Raw genomic sequence first — 21,927 nt, forward strand, 5'->3', positions numbered from 1 at the left:
ACGTTGGTGGCAAGGATGCAACTACTTGAGCTATCACTTGCTTCCCCTCAAGGTGCACATTGGCAGGAAGCTGGATCAGAAGCAGAGCTGGAACTCACACCCAGGCACTGTTCATAGGGAATGTGGTGCCCAAGTGGTGTCGTAACTGCTGTGTGAAACACCGCCCTGCACGCGGTCCCCTTTTTTCAGAGGAACCCACCTGCGTAACCTTTTAGGGGCAAGGTCTGTCTGCCAGGGTCTCTCGTGTGTCTCAGTGAGTTGCAGGTCTGGGATTTCCCCTGAACCTAGGTGCCTGCTGGGTGCAGGCAGCAGGGCCAGCTGTAGGGCAAGTGGAGGCTGTGGAAGAAGTTGAGATGGTGCTGACAGCAATGCAGCAGCCAGGGGTTCCTGGAGGTGAGGGCTGCGTGGGCATGCACAGCTCCTCTGACTTTGCAGATGCCTCATGCCCAGATAGGAACTTTGTTGCATTTGCGTGAACAACTGAAAACATGCTGGGAGGTCACAGCCCACCTGAATGCTGGCTTGGGCAAAATGAACTTGGGTGTTCGTGTCTGCTGGTGTGATTGGGCACTCTGTCATTCATCCATCGTTAGTAGACATTTTTTTGTGTCTCAGGATTTGTCACTACACCTGCTGAAATCTTGTAATCCAAGTCTTCAGGCCATAGCTTGCATCAACCAGATGGTAACCCCGCCCTCTGGCTATGCCTACCTTCTTGTCTTAATTTCTTTTTCCCCGGACGCTTTTCTGACCTGCCTGCAATCTGCCCATCTCTCTCAGACCCCAGCCCTGAGTTGTCACCCTTGGGTTGGGATGTAGGCCACTGAAACACGTTGGCATTTGGCCATTCGAGTGTCCCTGTTTCTTCCATGATCGGCACAGCGCTGGCCCCCGGCAAGTCAGCAGTCCTTCCACGCTGCCTCTTCCTGAGCACCCAGGGTGTCCCAAGCTCCTCCCATCCCAGTCCAATCCCTGGGATGGTGCTGGGGAGTGGGGAGTTGTACCAATGCCAGTGAGTGACTCAGGAGTGGATGGACGTTGTCATGTCCTCTGCACTCCCTCAGTAAGGACGGGAAGGCGAGACTGAGATCAGAGAGTTCACCAGTGGGAGGGCTGTCTGACTTGGGCTGCTGTTTGCTCAGGATGAAAGCCTGCCCGTGGGCAATGTGGGGAAGGTCTGCTCCGCAGGGCGTGCAGGGGGACCTGTTGCGCGCATGGATTGGAAGGGCCTCACTGGAGGAGAGAACGGGAAGGCAGGGCTCTGGGCACCCATGCCCTGTGGTGCTGCTGGCCTCTGTCTGCTGGGAGCCCTCAGGGTCCTGGGGAACAAGCCTGATGGTGTCAGCAGGATTCATGGCTGACTTCCTCTTCTCCTTTCTCTGTGTTCCCCGTCTCTGGGTCAACTGAAGGTTCAAGCAGAACCCTGCCCTGGTGCCTGAGTGCCCATCCCCAGGACCCTGCATGAGCTGCCCTCTCTAGTCCTCAACCTGTGTTACAGCTTGGGAGGGCCGACAGGAAGTACTGGGGTGGAGATGTCTAGGTTTCCACTCTGGGTAGGGGCACTGCAGGTTAAATAAAAACACCTCCCCCCAAAAAAAACAAGAGACCAGGGACCTCAGAAACTGAGGGGTGACCAGCACCTTGAAGTCCAGTTGCTGTAGAAGGGGGCAAAAGAGCAGAGGAGCAGGTCATCACTCGCCTGTGTCGCCACTGGCAGGTGGAGTTTCCGGTCAGGGCCGCCACCGTTGTCCAGGCCAGGGGTCAGCACGTGGGGAGGCCGCCTGCTGCTCACGTGACATTGATCCAGACGGGGCGGAGCTCATTCATGTATGTGCGATCGGTGCTGCTTTGGTGCTGTAGCAGCAGAGTCCGGGCATGATGGCGCCTTGTGGCCTGCACGCCTAAAACGTTTCCTCTCCGGCCCTTCCAGAGAAGTTTGTCAGGCCCTACGCGAAACTGCTCTTTGGAGTTTCCACCAGTCGGAGTGATCTCTTGTTTTGTGGAGGCCTGGGCACTTGGCTGACAATGCCCCTTCATAGCAGCTGTGTGCGGTGGAGGGACAGGGAGGGCCTTGGAGGCTCTCACACTGTGAGACCTGCACCCTGAGTCTCTCTTCGCCCCTCCTTTGCCCCGCCTCCAAGTCCACACTGCTGGGAGGGCCTTCCAGAGGGGCAGTTGGGATTTAGTTGAGCTCTTGAGAGAACAGATCATGTCTGTCCCCGTGGGCGTTTCCAGGGCTGGCATCAAACAGGAGCCTGGTGATGGCCTTTGACGTAGGGAGGGGTCACTGATTTTAGAGTAGCCCAGCCTCTGGCACGTGTACCAGACTGTGAATTCTTGTCTGCTGTGTGTCCTTGGACAAGGTTGCTGACTCTCTCTGCCTTACTTTCCTCGTCTGACCTGGGGAGAAGCGTAGCACCAACCTCCAATGACTACTTTGAGGGTGATATGAGTTCCTCTGGATTGTGTGCCTAGAACATTCTGAGTGTGTTACCAGAGTGATAGAAGGAGACTCACAGTTGAGGCCTGTGGGGCATTTGCTGAGTATTTGTTAGGCATGCAGAGTGAGGGGGAGTTGTGCACTGGCCCTGAGTAGTCTGAAGACTGGCACTTCCAGGCGGGCAGGTTGTTGAAGATGGCACCGTGGGCCCCTTGTCTGCCTGGACAACCCTTGGACAAGATCATCTGAGATGGCCGGCGCCGCGGCTCACTAGGCTAATCCTCCGCCTAGCGGCGCCGGCACACCGGGTTCTAGTCCCGGTTGGGGCGCCGGATTCTGTCCCGGTTGCCCCTCTTCCAGGCCAGCCCTCTGCTGTGGCCAGGGAGTGCAGTGGAGGATGGCCCAGGTGCTTGGGCCCTGCACCCCATGGGAGACCAGGAAAAGCACCTGGCTCCTGGCTCCTGCCATCGGATCAGCGCGGTGCGCCGGCCGCAGCGCGCCGGCCGCGGCGGCCATTGGAGGGTGAACCAACGGCAAAGGAAGACCTTTCTCTCTCTCTCTCTCTCTCACTGTCCACTCTGCCTGTCAAAAAAAAAAAAAAAAAAAAAAGATCATCTGAGAGTTGTCCTGTGACACCTGCTCTGGGCGCTCTGCAGATTCCTCCAGAGCTACTGCTGCACCCCAGTTTCAGGGGGCAGCAAGACCTGGAAACTGCACACGGGGCAGAGTTTTCTTCCCAGGGGCCAGTGTTCAGCCCTGGCCGCTAAGTGCCACTCTCTGTATGAGCCAAGTGCCTTCTGCTGGCCTGCTCTACTGCTTTGCCGGAAGTCACTGGCAGGCGTCCGAGAGCCCCTTGCCATTTGCCAATCACTTGCAGACGATTGTTGCAAAAGGAGCTGTTGAACTGTGGCCTACATAAACTGAAGCGGACTTACTTGCACATCTCACTCTCCTGGGCTTCCGTGTTGGAGGAGAAATCCCTGGGTGCTTGTGCCTGAATGACGTGGACAGAGCCCAGCGGCACCGTCGAACAAGCTTTGCAAAGCTGCTGTGCCAGGGCCCCACCCCCGAGAACCAGCGTGCAGTGGTGCCAGGGGAGTGTGGGGGTCTTCATGTTGTTTTTGAAGCTCCCAGGTGACGCTCATGCAGCTCAGCGGGCTGCAGTTCATCATTACCTGGCCAGGCAGGCCCACAAGCTCCACAGACACCTGGGAACAAAGCGGTTCGACAAGGAGACCCAGGAAGTGAGGGTAATAGAGGGAGCTCCCAGGTAGGGAGCAGTCACCACTGCTGGGTATCACGCTTAATCCGGACCTGAAGTGTTCTGAAATGTTCCCCCTCTGTAGATATGTAAACTGAGGTCATGGTGCCGAAGTAACATGGCAAGAGGCACAGGGCTGGCAGGGTGGGCACTGGAGCTAGACTTGGGTACCCTGGGACTGCAGACTTGACCCATGATGTGACCACCTCTGCCTGGATTATCACAGGGAACCGGTGTTTCAGTGCCGCCCACCCCAGTCTCACCTCTAGAGAACTTGAGCTCCTCACTATTTCCAGTGCCATGTGTAGATGCTGGTGGGCCAGGCTGTCCTTTGAGAAAAGATTTGTATAGAAAATCCAGCATTTCCAGATTTCTAGGCCTTTCTTGAGGGCTTTGTAGTTTTAGGAGGGCAGGCATTTACATACGCACAGATCTGGGATTTTCAGCTCCTGTGTGAACACTGCAGGCGCAGAAGGGAAAGGGATGAGCTGAGATGATCTGTTGCCGCCGGATGCTCTGTGAGGCCTGGGGAGCTGACGTCACTCACTTGTAACCCCATTAGCACCTGCGTTCTCCATCCCCTGATTAGATATCATGTTTCTTTGGATCCACCGTGAGCTTGGCCTTGCCTCACATCCTGAGTTCTGTTTCCAGTGCTGCAGGGTTCTGTCTCATTTCTTTTTTTACCTTATTAAAGTTTTGCTAGTAACAGAGCATCGTCATTGTCATCACATTTATTGCACAAACAGCATCATAATTCCAGAAAAGGGAAATGGATGAGAGAGCAGAATTCGTTAGCCATCTCCTTGACAAATCAGATTGTTTTCAGGTGTCTAATATGCTCTGCCCATACATCGTCAGTGGATGATTTCATATGAGCATAGCGTAGGGCAAGGTTTGTGTCGCTCCCCCTCTTCGCGGAGGAACGACACAGGACCCTGCGCTGTTCTTTTGTTTTCTCGGCCCCTTCCCGGATTTGCTGCTGGTCCTTCCCGGGTTGGCTGCCGGCCCCTCCACCTCTGTGGAGGGGCGGCCCCCACTGCCACTTTCCCCACTTCCGCGGGGGAGCGGCACACCGCCGGCCGGCTCTCTCGGGGGCTGCTCAGATGTTCCTCAGATGTTCCCCTTAGATGTTCCTGGTGCATGTTGTCTCTCTCCTCCTTTATAGTCCTCTTCCACCAATCCCAACTCTGCTGCCCACACGCTGAGCACGCTGCTCTCCTCCAATCAGGAGCAGGATCAGCTCCTGCAGCTTATCAGTCAAATTGGCGAGAGGCAGCTGCGTAGAAGTTGTTTCTCCCTTCTCAGCGCCATATTGTGGGAGAGCAGATGCATAGAATAAGTCTTAATTCCAGTAACTTAGCCTAGTCTCAGTTGCTCCCCACAGTTTGCAGTCGTTTTTTTTCCTTCACATTGGATCAGATGTTTTTCCATTTCGTTAAAGTACTTTACAAATTATCCAGTTTAGAGAGTGTATCATGCTTTATCCGTTTGATAAATCTCATTCAAAGTCACTCCCTATTGTCGAAAATTAAATTTTCTTAGAGTTTGCTATTGTACCTCGGAGTGCCATGGACATCTCTGTGCATAGAAATTTCATTTCTCTGGGAAGTCCTTTGGACGGACTGTGGCAGAAGGGCTGCTGAGTCAGAGGGCACAGTTCTGTGACCTGACCTGTCACCAGGTGACTTTGAAACAAGGTTGTTTACGCCGCCGTCATCAACACGTGGGTGTACCAGTTTCATCATAACCTTATCAACATGGGGTGTTAGTAGCTTAACAAAATCATAATTGAATAGTCTTTTCCATGGCCTTTTGTTAGGTTTATATATTTTGTCCTTACTGAGGCCAGTGCGTATTTTTTCCATCTGCTTGTTTACCAACTCTTTGTGGGAATGCCAACTTTGGCTGTTTTGCAGGCTGCGTTCATTACTTCCGAGTGTAGACACCTTCAAATGGAGCCCGTCACAGCACAGCCTTGCCTTAACTTGAGCTAGCTTCCAAAGCAGGCCTACGTGTGACAGGCTGATGGACGTGTTGCCCCCCTGAGTTTGAAGGCTGGAGCCGAAACACCTTGCTCATCACGGCATGGGGAGACCCGTGTGAAGTCCCTGGATGGCTCTTGGGGTCTTTATGCCTGCAACCTTAACACTTGTCCCCTGTCAATGTGTCCCTTCTGAGCAAGGCAGGTGTTTTCTTTAGCAAGTTCTGAGACACGCCTCCTGCCACTATTTTTGGGCTTAGAAACTCAGAAAAACAAAGAGAAGTCCCTGTGTGTTCCTGGGAAGTGCGTTTCTCTGTGGTGCCGTTTGTGTTTCTAGACGCTGTCTCTGATTTCTCTTGTTGCCTTGTTCACCACATCCTGTGGGCTCTGGAGGCTTCTACAGTCCTGCGTGTGTTTGTCTGTCTCACGAGGGCCTGAAGCTCTCCCCTGCGAGGCTGGGGCTCACTTGTCAGGAGAGTCAGCATGGGTTGCAAAGAGCAGTGTCCCCACGGAGAGTGGAACGTGTATGTAAATTTGTAGAAACTCCTACAGTCTATGCAGGGGGACTGTTAGAATGGGAAGTGGGCTTTCAGTATAGACTTGCAGAGTCTCAGGGTTGGAAGAAAGCTCAGAGACAGCCAGCCTAGCACTCCCTTGGAGCAGGGCTCCTCTCTAAGCATTTCTGATGGTGGCACCACTGGTGCCTGCACCCCTCCCCAGGTGGCTGGATCTTGTTGAATAAAATTGTCCTCTTGCACACTTCTTTCCTTTTAACATCATCATCGTCATCATCGACAACAAATTATTTCTAATTGAAAAGGATTGGGAAAATAAAAGACTTGGGTGTAGCTGGTGTTGCATTGGTCTTGGAGGACACTGCATAGTGTGCGTGCAGATGTGTCTTGAGCAAGCTCTCTGAGCCCCATGGTAACCTTCTGCCACTTGCGAATGGCGGGGCTGCCTTTGGGGACTGGTGGCCATGTGACAACCCACCAGTGCCGCCTTGGAGGGAGGTGGAGGCGATGAGAGGCCCCGATGAGTGGTTTCTGCAGGGCTGAACTTCCCGTTCCTACTTGGGCTTCCTTCCTTTTCCTGGGCTGATGATCCATTGATATTGACCAGGGGTCACTCAAGAGCATTCACAAGTAGACTTGAGGAGTCATTTCCTCGCTTTCTTTCTCTCCTTCCTGCTGGGGGAGAACTCACCTAGCTGCTTGGAGGGGTCTATCTATACTGAGGTCACAACTGACTTTGGACAAGCCTGTTAGTCTTCTGGGAGTTGGGATGTCTTGGCCAGCAGGGGACTGGTTCTTTTCTTTAGTTTCTTACCTCTCTTAGTCCTGCTGCTTGTTAACCTGAAGTCCCCTTTCTTGGTCCTAGAAGCCCTGGAGCAGTAGCCCTACAGGGCCCCTGGGCCTCAGCCTCTTGTCTAGGCTGGCGCAGCCCTGTGCAGCCTAGGATGGGAATATGGGAAAAATGTTCTCTTCTTAGGGAAGGAGAGGGTAGTCACTGTCCCTCTGCCTGACATCGGACTCATTGCTTGAAATTCCTTTTGTTCTTTCTCTGGCTTCAGGGGTGAGGACACCGTGGACTTGCTCCGAGATGCTGAGCTCTTGTGCCTGTTGGACTGTGGCTTACGTAGCTGACACTGCCTCCAGCTGCACCCTCCCGTCCTCTGCCTCTGACCTGCTGTGTGAGTTTGGATGAGTCCCTTGCTGTCTTGACGTTTCATTGGTTTCTTTAGTGAGATGAGAGGGTGCATGTTTGAAGCTTTCATACTTAATCTCTGAGATCACCTGTGTAGGCCTGGCACATGTGACTGGTCAAGGGTGAGTGGCTTTGGATGAAATGGGGTCGCAGTTCTCTTTCTGCACCTGCCTCGTCCCCACTGAGTGCCCAGAGTGGTGGGCAGGAGAGTCTCTTGAGCCGCTCAGGATTTGTGGAGTCAGATGGAAAGAGTAGCACTGGCAGTGTCTTCCGTAGGCTGGTGACCCAATTTCCGCAAGGTGGTGTGTGCTTATTAAGCATGAAGTATGTGTCAGGCATGCCGCACAGGTTGTGTTCCGTCTCTCCAGGCACTCCGAGAGGTCTTCATCCCCACACCTCAGACAGTGCCCAAAGCTCGGGGAGGTGCGCTGTGCTCTGTGTACCAGAGGTCTCGCCTCCAGGAAGTGGTGTAGCCTCCACCCCAGCCCAGGTTGCTCTGCAGCAAAGCCTGTCGGCCTCACTCTGAGCTTTCCTGACTCCCTGCCGTGTGTGACTGTCAGCCCGGGGCTCAGCATCCCAGCCTGCCTTGGACTTTGGTTATTTGAGTTGTCATCCTTCCTGCCACCTCTCATGGCCCCAGGATTTAACCCCTTAGATGTTCCTAGCCCAGGGGGGTGTAGTAATAGGTCAAAGGCTGCCATGCTCTCTAGAATATGCTGTGTTACTCAAATAGTCCCCATGATGTCACTTGTTTCTTCATTGTCCTAAGCAAACTTTACCTTTCCTGTTGCCCTCAGTGCTTTTTCTCGTGTGCACAAACCTCAGGCTCCCACGGATCCCCTTCCCTTCAGTACTCCCGTCTGTTTCTCTTGCCGTCATCCTCAGGAATGAGGATGCTCGGGGGGCCAGTGGGCACCCAGGCGCTGTACATTTCCTGGTGGGGGACTGAGGCTGGTGTCTATGTTTCTCCAGGGTTTTGTTCTGCCCCTAAAACTTCATTCTCGAACAGAGGCTCATGGCACCTCCCACACCCCTGCGCACTTCAGGAGTGTGGCAGATGAGGCATAGGATGCACCTTCAGAAATCTTTGTCAGTCATGAGACTTTCATTACCAGGTGTTACCAAGCACCACGGTTCCGTGAGCTTGGTGATTAGGTCTCCAAACTATACTGGTATGTTTGGCACCTTCCGTCAGCTGGACATCTCACTGGGAATGGGCACATCATGGCCCTGTTCACAGTGGTAGATGTGGTGGTCACAGACTGTTCCCCCCATCTTGTGTCACTGGGCCATCGCCGTTATGATGGATGTATTGCTCTTTACCCAAGACCTGATGAGCAGAGTCAGGACTTGGTTTGCTGATGCTACTGCCCCCCATGTCTCCCTCCATTCTCTCAGTTCGTGCAAGCTGTTGATCCCAAGTTACCTCCATTAGGAAGCCCTCTATGTGCAGCTCAGTTGTCAACTTTATTATTAATGTTACTTTACGTGAATTGTGTAATGTAACCTATACGGATCACCATTACCTTTCATTTATTGTCAAGCAACTTTAGGTGTACTTCCTGTTCAACCCGCGTTCCTTTGTCCGTCTGCTCACTGTCCGATCACCCAACAGAAGTTTCCCCAGGCTTCTTGCCCGTCTTGCACGCTGGGGGAACAAAGATGAGACAGAGGTCTTTGCCTCAATGACCTGGGCCGGTATTAGAGCAGTTGTGAATGTTTGCACAGGATTCACAGCTCTTGCTCATTGATCGCACCCTTGTCAGTACTGTGCTCCAGGGAAGCTGTTCTCGTTTGCCCTCCTGGCCCTAGAACCTTCTTAGGGGCACCGGGCCCGAGTGTGAATCACGAGACCCTTCCTGATGCACGCTGGTTTCCCTGTGAAGCAGATGCTGAGGTGTATGTTAATAGTGGGGAGGACACCCATCACGGGGTGCCTTTGGCATCCACAGTTGGGAAATTGAGGAAGAAGAAATCAGGATTAGGAGAAGTCAAGCTGGGGCAATGTCTCAGCAAAGGCCAAGCCTGGAGGAGCCTTGCAGTTGGAATGGCCCTTCCGAAGTGGCTTGAATTGGGTGAGCACTCACTGCATGTGGGCTTCCCTCCAAGGATGATCAACCTCAAGAAAAATAGTTTTGTTTCTACAGTGCAGTCCCCTAAGAGGCCTGTGAGCCGAGGGTCGTCCACCCGCACTGTGAGCAGCTGCTTTGGGTGATGGCTGGACAGATACTTACCTGCCCTGTTCCCATTTCATCCCCAGGACCTAGCACATACCAGGTACCAAGTATTTTGGGAAGTGGAGTTACCCAAGCTTTATGAAGCAGCGTAATTAATTCATCAAGCAGGTATTTACTGTCTGGCAGTGATGTATGGAGCTCCTGTTCCACCTCAGGCCCCCGGCTACCCTTACGGAGTTCCCAGTCCAGGGGGTTAAAACTGAGCGGTTCACCGTTGGCTTCCTGGAAGGGGGGACCTCTGTCTTGGGGGTGTGACTTCCTGGGCGTTGAGCCTGGTATTTCCTGGGCCCCCTGGAGGACTGCTCATTGAGGTGCAAAGTTGAATGGGTCCACGATGTTTCCCTCAGGAAGGGGAATGTCCAGCATAGCCCACCTGCTGGTGCACCTGTCTAGACCGGGGAAAGTCCCTGCTTCACTGAAATTCACTGACGAGTGACCTCCCATTAGCCTGGAACTTCCCCAGGAGTCCCATTGGCTCAGTGACTTCACATCATTTGAGTAACTGGAGAATGGAGGGATCTCTCTTTTGAATTGAGTGGAAATATGTATTTTCTCCTCTGTGAGTCACCAAAAATTACAGCCCAGCCGATACGTACTCACTGAGCTTTTCTTCCCTGTATGTAAATGAGCTAGCATTACAGTTCAGGAAGTAGAGCCGAATGGCGAGGATGCGATGAAATCAGTGGTTTTCAGATCTCAAGAGGCCCAGGCACTGGCCGGCTTAGCCCTCTTCCTTTTCAGGAAGCCCCTGGGGTGGGGAAAGGAGCGGCCACGGCCACCTGAAGAAGGTGGAGAGGAGTGCAGGCCATGCGATTCTCTGGCACTTTTGCCAGTGCCATTTGCTCACTCTCTGCAGCCGCTCGCTCACCTCCCCACAGGGGCAGCAGGAAGGGCATGCAGTGGGTTGTGTTTATCTGCACGAGTCATCCAAATGATCAGAAAGGCTTTTACCGAAAGCAATGGCTTTGATGTTCTAGGTGACAAGACCCAGGCGTGCTGGCAGGAAGGGAGGTTTTTGGGGTTGGAGAAATGAAAACTATGCACCTTCAGCGGTGACTTCATAACTTAACACCCGTGCGGTGGGAGGATGTGTGTGAGGGAAAGTTAAACAGACGCACGGGGACAAAAAGGAAAGTTTGAGGTGGAAGATTAGGAGGTGCGATGCTTCTGTTGGCCCAGGGAAACCTCCTAGTGAGTGTGACTTTCCAGAACCGTCTTCCTCCCATTGCCCTCTCTGCAGGCTCTGTTTTGGTGGTGAGACTCTCACAGCACTTGGCAGTGTTCAGAGCGTTTTCATGGGCGTTATCTCGGTCTCGTGGGAGACAGTGCTGCGACCCACACATGCCTCTGGTCGGAGGAGTGTGGCTTGGAACCCTGGGCCCTCTGACCTCAGATCCTTTCTTTGTGTGACCATGGAGGTCCTCACTCTGCCTTCCAGGCCAAGTACAGGTTAGGAGTCCACTCCGCTATGGAGACTGTGGGCACCTTTCCTCGCTATTCTGTGCCTTGGTTTGTTTAGCTGTAAAATGGGGATAATAAGGTTCCCTACGTACCTCCAGGGGTTGTTGTAGACACAGAGGCACTCACACAGTTCCTGCCCTTGCAAGACTGTGGGTTGGGATTCCTGAAGACTGGCTTTCCTCAGCCATCTTCACAGCAGATCTGGGGTCTCAGGGCCTTACGGATGGGCCTGTTGGGGGGCAAATCTAAATCTCCTCCAGGATCATCAGTGTTGCTGCTGCTTCTGGGTCTCTAATCATTCTGGTGCCTCCCCCGCTGCAGACACGCAATTAGAGTGGAGACAGGTGTCCTGGGCACCAGCAGGTCAGTGCTCCAGGGTCCCCAGCGCACACAGTGACTGGGCGGAACTCTTTTTCTGTCTTTTGGATTTAAACACAACAAAGCAAACCTTTTAAAGAAGTGTCTTAGTTTGTTTTTGCAAAATGCAAACAACTCTCGAATACGTGAACGTCTTTGTCTTCTGTGGCTCTCATAAAATACTTGAGACTGGGTTATTTACAAAGCCAAGTTTATCCAGCCACAGTTCCAGAGGCTGTGCAGAGGAAGCGCAGGATCAGACAGCCTATCTGGTGAGGACCTCACGCTGCTTCATTACGTGGTAGAAGGCAGAAGGGCCAGGAGAGTTGTGCACACGAGAGGCAGTGCACAGAGGGCGGCCTTGCTTTTAACCACCCTCCCTGTGGCACCTAATCTACCCCTTCAAGAGCGGGAGCTCATTCACTACGTTGAGAATTCACCCAGGCCTGCAAGAAAGCTGCTAATCATGCTAACAGTCTATTCAGTTCTTCAAGCCCTCCCTGCCAAGAAGAAGTTCTGGAGGGGACAGATTGTATTCAGACCACAGCAGCAAGTCATTCCCCAAACACATGTCCAGAGAGGGAAGGTTTGCAGGGAAGCCTGCTGCCGTCGGTGTTTGCCGACCCCTGCTTCCGCTTCCCGGCAACACAGCTCTCACAGTTGGTTGAGTGAGTCCGTGCATGGCTGAGAAGGAGATGTGTGTCCCTGGGTGCACCTACAGGCAGGGCATGAGCACATGTGTATGCAGGGCCAGCACTGGTGACAGTACCCAGGACAGGCATACATGCGTCTGGCCTCGCATGTGGCCGGCAGCTGCCTTGAGACATCAGCGTTACCTGTCTGGGGCCGTGACCTCAGAGGACGCTGGTCTTGGTGGCTGCTGCCACTTGGGCCTGGAATGTTGCCTCCTTTCTGCCTGTGGACATAATTTCGAAGTCACTTGGGGTCAAATCCCAGCTCACCCGCGCTCCAGCTTGAAACCCAGGCAGCACGTCCTCCAGCATCAGTGTCCTCCAATGTGAACTGAAGATAACACTGGAGTCTACCTTAAGCGTCCTTAGATGGCTCCAGTGATTTGAGAGGTACAGCCCTTTGAATTAACATAGCCTGGCAGAGAGCCAAAGCCAGCCGTGGCTCCAGGTGGGCACCTGTGTTTATCTCTGTCCTGCACAGCTCAGTTCCTGCCGGGCTGCTTGGTGGCCAGGCTCTGGCCTGCTTGTTTCCCGTTAGTCCTCCAGGCCTGGCCTGGGGTCTCTTAATAGTGGCAGCCGTTACATGTTTTTATTTTTCGTGGGAGGTGGTGGTTCATGTTAAATTTCAGTTTCATCCTTTGCAGTTTTCTGCACAGTAAATTGTAACATTTATGGAGAAGGTGATGTGGGTTTGATGAGAAAGACTTAGACTCTCTGCTTGTGGGGTTGATCCTCGCTGTCTTAGACCTGTTTGTTCCCCTCCTGCTTCTGAGCTCTTGGTCTTGTGTTTTGACAGAATGTAAAGCTAACAGGGGGAAAAAAAAAGCACAAAGATATTATAAAGAATTCACCAGTGGTTAAGTCAGTCTGCAGACTCCCCACCCCACTGTTTTTTTTTTCCGACTCATTTGAGAGTAAGTTGCAGACATGCTTCTTAGCCCAGATATTCAGCGTGTGTTTCCTAAGAATGAGCACATTCTCTTATAGAACCACTGTGTAATTGTTAAACTCAGGAAACCCAGGCTGCTGCAATTGTATTATCTAATCCACAGGCCACACACAATCTCATCAGTTGTCCCGATAATGTCCTGTTTGGCTGTTTTTTTCCTGTTTCCAGATCACCATTGCATTTAGCTGCCGTGTCTCTTTTGCCTTCCCTTAACCTGCAACAGTTCCTCAGCCATTCTTGACCTTGACACTGTTGAAAAGTCCAGGTAAGTTGTCTGTAGGATGTTCCTCAGTCTGGGTTAGAAGCTTCATGCTTTTTTAAAGTTTCTTAGAGAATGAATATCTTGTATCCACTGATTCACTTCTCAAGTGCCTGCAACAGCTGGGGTTGAGCCAGGAACCCTATCCAGGTCTCCCATATGGGTGGCAGGAATCCAAGGACTTGAGCCACCATGATCTGCTGCCTCTGGGGCTCGATTCCAGGTACTCGGATCTGGGCTGCGTGTGTGGGGCACCCCAGTGCCTGCCCAAGGAGCCTTCATTCTGGATCACTCATACTGTATGCACCATTGCTTGATCACATTGCTTGTGATCGTCAGGCTGTGGTCACCTCGATGTTCTGCAGAGGAAGAAACTGAGGCATCGAGAGATCAAGCAGATTATCTGTGGCCACCTTCCCAGGAAGCACAGAGCTGAGGTTCAAGTCCTGGACTGACGATCTTAAGACCCAATGTGCCTACCAGGCAACAGGAATAAATGACAGCAGTGAGAGACCAAGGTGTCTGTCATACACCTGCCCTGAGCCAGATGCTGCAGGGTAATCCCAGTTTAGGGAGGTAGCTGCTCTTTCTCTCTTTCTCATTCCGGTTTATGGGCAAGGACCAGAGCAGTTAAGTGCACTGCCTGCAGCACCCCAGATTGTAACAGGTGGGGGGCTAACCTATACCCTTAGCTTCTTCAAGCTCCCTGCGTGCACAGGCCTCCTGGACTGCATCAGATTCAGCCAAGCATGGAGCCAGGCTTGGTGGATTGTCTGGGGGAGAGAGGCTCAGCTGTATCTGATTTCCTGCCCACTTCTAGGCCCTGCTCCAGGGATAGGCACACATCCTAAGACGTGGCCTGTGCTAAGGGGGCTTCCTGAGGGCAGTGTCCCATCCTCTGCCACCCACAGCTGCTGTCATTGCCCATTCACCCCTGTGCTTTTTCGCAGTGGGCTGATGTGTGTTTTGATGATTTCCGGGTCAGGAATGTGTGTGTGTTGAGTCACTTCACAGCTGTCTCATGGCAGCCGAGCAACTGACCGGCCCTGGCCGCCATCTGCACACCCGCTTGGTTCCCCTCCCACTCCTCCATGTGGCACTCAAGGCCCAAGGTGAGGCTGCCTGGCTGGCAGTGGCAATGGTGCTTATGCCGTGCTGTGCCTTATGTCCTGTGCCTCTCACTTACCTTTCTGGCAGAGACCGCATTCTTGGTGGTTACCTGTGCCTGTTCAGGTTGTGCAGCCACCATGCATCTCACCTGGTTAGAGAGAGGAGATGAACTTGCCCTGCCTTCCGTTTTGCGGAGGGTGGATGACCTCGGACTTCCAGCACACCTGGAGTTCTGCAGGTGGAGAGGAGGGCAGATCCCAGAGCAGAGCGGCTGAGAGGCTGGAGCAGGGCCCCCTCTCTGCCTCTCAGCTCTTCTGGGTTGTGGGTGGCCTGAGTCTGCCTGCCAAGGGCACTCAGACCTCTCAGACGTCATCACACTGATGGGCCCCAGCAGTGATCCTCCACTGTTGCGGTCAACATCAAGAAGGTATCCTCTGCAGCCTTAGAGTGCTGGTAGCTTAGTTGGCCAGGTCGGGGCCAGGTGTCTGCATCAGCCACAGCTCTGCACTAGGCCCTGCACTCCTGGCCAGCCCAGGACTCTATTTCACCACTGCACTGGAAGCTGCAGGGAGAAAGTTAGGAATCTCAGTCTCTTCCTTTCAATGGAACGTTGTGTGTATGGGTAATAACATTAATTAAAGGCGTTAATCAGTATGGCTGCCTTGGAAAGAGTTTCTTTCCTCTGCAGGGGCTCGTGTTCTCTGTTCCCCCAAGCCCTGACCCTGATCCCTGTCACAAGGAGTGGGGACAGTGGATCAGCCACGTCCGCATTGTTTTGTATCAGGCAACCCCCTTTGCCGCTCTAAGCTTTAGCGTCCACATCTGTAAAATGGGAGTGACCGTTGCACCTGTCTCCTCACCTCCGGGGGTCTTGTGCGTGTTCAGGGGAGTCCTGGGAGGACAGTATTTAACGGCATCCTCTACAGAGCAGACCCAAGAAGGGTGCTACTGTTACGGTGAATTCTATTTGTAGTTTACAGAGTAAGCCTTTCATGCTCTGTCTCATTTCATCTCATAACACCTGGGAGGTGGACAGTGCTTGCCCCTGCTGTGTTCCACAGATGTGTGGACTGACACCACTCACAGCCAGGCCTGAGCTGAGGACCCGGGATTGCAGCCCCAGACTTTAGCTGCTCTTAGCCACATGTGCTAAGCCCTAGCCTGAGGAAGTCCTTGTGGTGAGAGAGGAAAAGAGGAGCTCGTTTTCTTTCCCCTTTGGGAAGGAGACTAAGAAGCTAAGACCTGAGTACTTGCTTGAGTGGTATTAAAAGCAGCTGACATTCATAAGTGCTTACAACGTACCAGGCCAAGTGCTAAGCTTTGCAGAGATTCTCAGCGCCGTGAACAAACCTTTACCATGAGAGCTGAGCCTCAGGAAGCTTAAATATCTTGCGTAGACTCCTAAAAAGACTTAGAGTAGCAGAACTGGGAGGTAATCTGGTAAGAGCCCACATCCAGGAACTGTGCTGCTGCCCTTTGTGGGTAAGGAAGCGAATGCATTTGGAAAACAAGGCAAAAAGTGCTTCCTGGGTCAGGACGCCGAGGAGCACGGGTGTGCACGGGTGCCAAGATTATGGCTTTCTGGGGGCCTTGCTTGTCAAGGGGACTTTTTTTTTTTTTTAAAGATTTATTTATTTATTTGAAAAGCAGAGTTACAGAGAGAGAGAGAGAGAAAGAGAGAGAGAGAGAGAGAGTCTTCCATTTGCTGGTTCACTTGCCAAATGATGCAACAGCTAGAGCTGGGCCAATCTGAAGCCAGGAGCCAGAAGCTTATTTTGGGTCTCCCATGCGGGTGCAGAGGCTCAAGGATTTGGACCATCTTCTACTGCTTGGCCAGGCCATAGCGGAGAGCTAGATGGGAAGTGGAGCAGCTGGGACTCGAACCGGCGCCTGTTTGGGATGCCAGCACTGCAGGCGGTGGCTTTACCTGCTACATCACAGCGCCGGCCCCTCAAGGGGGACCTTTCTAAGGAAGGTACAATTGACTGTTCTGGGACCTGGCCTCTGGGTGTTGGCTGGATTAAACCAGCACTGAAGTGGAGGAGGCAGGTGCTTTTAGGCTTGCACAACTGATGTGGGTCTGTCTGTCCCTGATGCCTACACCTCCAAGGGAGGGATGTGATGACCAGGGGCCTCAGAGGAGTAAGTTACAGCCAGGTCATGCCTGCAGGAGAGCGGGAGACGGAATCCTCGGAAACATCAGCCGCCTGTCTTTGCTGTCGGTCTTGGGGCAAGGATGCTTTGCCAGCCATCCTCAGAGTTCATGGCAAATTCCTCTTTGGAACTTCTCAGCATCAGTGATTCTGAGTCTGCTTCCTGAGCCCCGTCTCTCTAACGATGTGGCTGTCAGGGTGTTGTGCCTTGGGTGGAATGCATGGAAGGGGAAAGGGGCCCCTCTTGTTATGTGATAATGTGGCTGCCACTACCAGCATCACTGTCCCTGGAAGGATGGGAGGATCAGTTCACTCGGAGCCCCGGAGGCTCAGCATCAGGCCTTGTTTCAGGGTAGCTTAGGGCGTTCTCTCTGGGCTGGTAGGACCAGAGGTGGCCTCCATGTCTCATTCTCCACACGGCCCCACCCCTCCTGGCTTCCTCATGTAGCCATCACAGGTACCAGCTAGGATAAGAATCTCTGGTGAGGCTACATTTTTTGTTTCTTGAGTAACGTGTGGTGTCCACTGATGACGTGTTACCAGACTGTGGTGCTGAGTGCGGATAAATCTCAGGACAGTGATGTCATGCAGCTGCCATGGTTCACGTAATCTCCTGTGTGCAGAATGAGCCGGGTATCCCAGGCAGGGCATGCTCAGCAGGAGGTCACTGGACCTGCGCTTCCTCTCTGTCTGGAGTTCCTGGAATCAGATGAGTGGAGTTCTGCTGGGAAAGGGAAATGTGATTGATGGGCATGTGTGTGGCGGTCAGGAAGGACCCAACCATCAGTTCCTGCCTGGTCCCTTGGTGTGACTTACAAAGTGTGGGACTATCAATGCAGGTCTCGTGAGGTTACATAGCTGAATGTAGGTACAGTGTCCAACACACAGCTTGGCGTGTAATAGCATCTGCTATTCTGGTACTTCGCATTTAGCATCTAGTAAATATATAGTCCTTACTTTTCAAATGAATGGCACATCTCATTGGCACACCTGTTAAAGTTGAGCCCTGACACTCATACTTCTCTTTCCTCTTGTATGTTTCTAGAATCCTGTTAGACCTGGGATTTCGACACTTTCAGTCTGAAAAACTGCGCGTCCACTCAGAACCCCAGAAGGACTTAGGCACTGCCCTTTTCTGCTGAGAAACTGGAATATTTGGCATTTGGAGCATTGAGGTGAGGGATTTTCTGCTCACGAGCCTTGTGGAACCCAGAATGTGGTTTCTTGCAACACAGGTTTGGTGGTGGTTCTGGAACACTTGACCAGTTTTCCTGTGCTGCTCCCAGGTGCTTGGACAGCTGGCTTCCTGTCCCCTTACCCTGACCTGGCGCTCAGCATTTAGTCCACTTGGTCTTGTGCCTAGCGGGTACTCCCTCTGGCTCCAGCTGGGCAAGGAGCCCACCATCTCTGAGCCCACTTCTGATCTCACAGAGAGTATAGAATGTTCCAGCCGTCTTGCTAAGGTGGAAAGGCTGCCTTGAGGAGAGGAGGAGAGGTGGAGCAGAGGTTATATATCAGATCAGAGTGCCTTTGGGGCATCCATGATAGAAGCTCCTCTTCCATTCCCAGTTTGTTCCGTACTTTACCTTCCTCTTTGAATTGCATGCTTTGACCACATTGAGTGTGAGGCTGCTTGGGATAAATGGTAGGACGCTGGCCTTCAAGCAGACCTGGGGCTTCTGAATTTTGCTACCTGCCTCACCTTGGGGAAATCACTCACATGGTCTGAACCTTGGTTTCCTCACTTTGTGAAATAGAGATGTTGGTGGATCCCTCATGAAGATGTTGCGGGTCTTGAATGAGATGGTAAAGAGCTTAGCATGGAGGAAGAAATACTGCAAAATGGAAGAGGTGTTTTGTGCTCCCAGTTACTATGTAGAAGACCTTCCAAGTCTTTGATCTGCTGTTCTGTGTATCTTTCACCTGACCTCAAGTCTGCCTGGAAAGTAGCCTGTGCATCCCCTCCTGGTCACGCCCAGCTCCTTACCCCCAGCTGAGTTGCACTCACTCTGCCAGACTGTACCAGGCAACCTGCCACAGTTACCCCAGGCTGCTGCACTCAGTACAAGTTTCTCTTAGCGTCTCTCCCGCATTGCTGGTGAACTTGTTTAGAATAAGGATGCTCTGCATGTATCGCAGTAACTGGCACAGTGTCTGGCCCAGGTTTGGGCCCCACAGTGTGGATGTTGGGAGAACAAATGAATGAAAAATTGAAAGGGAGGGAGTCAAGACGGGGAAAGAAGAGGGAAGGAGACAGATAAGCAAAAGAGGACATTTTTTACTAGTTCAGAGGAAAGGAGGGCAGTTGCTTGCTTTTCTTTAAAGAAGATATTGGGAAGAATGAATAACATGAAAAGAACCCAGTGTGATTCCTATAATGAACCTGAGCTTTTGCAAGGATAGAAAGAGGGGTGAGAAAGTGTGGGCTGGTGAGAAGAAAGTCAAAGAAGTTAGCACTGAGAGAGCCGCAGAGAATGAGGCTATGGTTGTACTACTGGGGGCTCTTTTGTGTTGGCTATTAAACGTTCCCAAGAGCCTGCATCCCATTTCAGAGTCCCAGCTCCCCCGCTTCCCATCCAGCTTCCTGCTTAATGCACACCCTGGGAGGCAGCAGATGATGGCTCAAATACAAAGTGTTCCCAAGTACATTTGTATCTCTCATCTGCTCTGGTGTTGGCCGTTCCTGAGACACAGAGATGAACAGTTGCCTTCCAGTCATGGTGGAAGACACACTCGCCTGGTGTGCCCTACATGTACCGAGTAGAGTGGTCTCCTGGTATGGGTGGCAGATTTGTTCCAGGACCCCTGCAGATACCTAAATCTACGATGCTGAATTCTCTTACATAAATGGCATAGTATTTGCATTTAGTGCATGCACATCCTTCCATATCCTTTCAATCACGCCTAGATTACTTACAGTGCTCAATACAGTGTAATTGCTGTGTAAATAGTTGTTGTCTTGCATTGATTCGGGAGTACGTGTTCAGGACAGATGCAATTATTTTTTTTTCCAAATGTTTTTGATGCATGGTTGATTAATTCCATGGATGCAGAACCCATGGATGCAGAGGGGCGACCGTGTATGTTGGGACGTAGGGGGCTCTCCCATGCAGGGCAGTTGCCTGGAGAGTGAGCTGTTTCTTGCAGCTGCTGAGTGATGGTTGGGAGTAAGGCCTACCAGGAGCCAAACTGCCAGTTAGAGGGCAAGAGTACTGTCTGTACTCTGCAGCTTCCTGCACACACATCTCCTCTTCATTTTCATTTTAGCATCTCACTTCCCACTTGGGCTGTTGACTCTCCTCTGCAACATGTACCTCTAACGGGCCTTCCTGCAGGAGCACTGCCTGCGTGGCTTCAGCCATCAAAGGCTCCACCAGTCCTTGAGTGTTGGGCCAGGTGGTTAGCTTTGGGGGAGGAGTGAACATAACAGGGCGACAGACATTTCTGTCAGTCACCATTCCCTACTGCATCAGGAGGGCTGGAAGCAACTATTAACCTTGGCGGGGGAGAAAGGGTAGAAGGGACTGTGGTCACCAGGGTTGATTCTGAGAGCCTTGATGCCCCGGCTATGGAAATGAACACTCTTGCTTGCCTTGTGTGAACACTGGAAAGACAGAGCTGAGACAGGTGCTCGGAATCCAAGGCGCATAATCCTAAGAGAGGACTGGGACAGGGCTGGTCTGTGACAGAGGCATGAGAAAGACCTAAACGTTAGCATTGTGCATGCGGATCTGCTTATCCTAGAAGTATCAGCCTAGAAGTCAGCACCTGGACCACACACCAATAGAAAGGCATCTGCACCTTGCCCATACATGAGCCTGGTCCGTGGTGCGATTCCTTCCATGGAACAGAGGTACCAGGAGCATGGAGTCAGAACCTGGAGACCACCCCAGCGCCACCTTACATTTCCTGTGTGACCCTGGGCAAGACCTTTACAGATCTCCAACTTCTCTCTTCTCAGCTGCAAAGTGACCAATACTTGGGTGACCATGAGGACTAGAGTTGGCCCAAAGGAGTGAAAGGGAGTGGCAGGAGCCCCTGTACCTGCTTTTCCTTCCAGTGTTGTTCCCTCTCACTCTGGCCCCTCGTTGGACATGCAGACTAGATGGGCTTCTTTTTCATCAGTTGGTGTTGTGGTTTGAGTTCCCGAGTGGGGCCCTGAGCCTCCAAGGTGGGACCTAGTGGGAGGTTTGTAGGCCATGGCAGTGAAGCCCTTGTGAGTGGTTTGATGCTTTTCTTGTGGGAACAGGTTTGCTGCTGTGAGAGTTCTGTTGCCCACCTGTGCCTGCCTTTCTGCCATGAGGCCCCCACCAGAGCCCACCAGTTATGGCCATCACATGGCAGGCTTTGTATCCCCCAGAACCAGGCTCTGAAAAACCTCTTTTCTTTATAAGTCACCCAGTCTCAAGCATTCTGTAGTAGCCAGACGAAGACACCTGGAATCTTCCCTTTGCGCCCCCCCTTCCTCCCCCCCACATTGCTGGTTTGGGCTCCTGGCCTCCCTGGGAGCATCTCTTGGCCGCCTTGCTGCTGTTCCCATGTCGGTCTTCTCTGGCTTTTGTTGAGAGGCCTTCAGACAGCTTATGGACCCGAGCCAGTCCCCATGCATAGCTGCAGGGTGCCTGTGTGAAGGTGGCTTCCGGTACTCACTGTCTGCGTTGGTGAAAGAGCTCCCGGCCCACTCGGAACTCTGCACTTGAAACAGAAAGGTCTTTTCAAAGTACGGGCCCACTTTTTACTACTTGTTTCTTGTGGTTTCGTATTGAGGTTTTTGGTGAATTGCATTTGACCTAAGCGTTTATTTTTAGAGTTCAATTAATGTCAATACTAGAGGGCACATGTAGAGGAGGGATTCGTCAGTGGAGGGGAAAATGTGCCTAATTTTATTTCTTCTGATAACATCTGTCACTGAGCAATCACAGCCACAGCTGCACCCGCAGGTGACATGGAGCTTCCTAAGCTTTCCCCTGTGCTGCCCGCAATGGGCTGTGCAGAGGCAGGGAACAGTGGCCAGACCCAGCCCCGAAGACAGAAGTCTGTGAGAGTCTCTCTCAGGCCCATGCGTCTAGCAGGCGGCCACTCAGCTGCATGACCACCGCAGTTATTACCATGGATGGTAACTGTCATGGTCTTCAGCAGCCAGGCTTTGCACTACTCAGTTCCTGTGATCTCCCCAGGGGTTTGCACTCAGTCTCCCGAAGCAGCACTCGACTTCCATGACCATCTGGTCTTTTTCCCGAGGCTGCCCATGTCTTGATGGTCAGCTCCAGGTCTTGGGGAATTGTGGCAGGTGCATGTGGGACATGGTTGAGGAATC

At 52.4% G+C, this 21,927-nt stretch overlaps 1 long non-coding RNA gene across 45 annotated transcripts in view; it reads left to right on the plus strand.

The window, feature by feature from the left end:
• The window catches only part of LOC103348133 (uncharacterized), a 263,711-nt gene that overhangs the window by 144,993 nt on the left and 96,791 nt on the right, over positions 1-21,927 (plus strand). For 24 of the 45 annotated variants that reach the window (XR_016235949.1, XR_016235940.1, XR_016235937.1 and 21 more), the window contains one exon: positions 17,656-17,785. The exons of 2 other annotated variants lie outside the window; for them this stretch is intronic. This is a non-coding gene — a long non-coding RNA (uncharacterized LOC103348133). Of the gene's footprint in view, positions 1-7,258; positions 7,379-13,253; positions 13,354-17,655; positions 17,786-21,927 lie in introns of those variants that run through there. 19 more of the 45 variants (XR_016235958.1, XR_011389549.2, XR_016235947.1 and 16 more) reach the window with 4 other exon arrangements.

Source organism: Oryctolagus cuniculus, chromosome 6 (assembly GCF_051225735.1).
Source record: "Oryctolagus cuniculus isolate XC-2025 breed Fujian yellow rabbit chromosome 6, ASM5122573v1, whole genome shotgun sequence".
Classification (NCBI taxonomy): Eukaryota; Metazoa; Chordata; class Mammalia; order Lagomorpha; family Leporidae; genus Oryctolagus; species Oryctolagus cuniculus.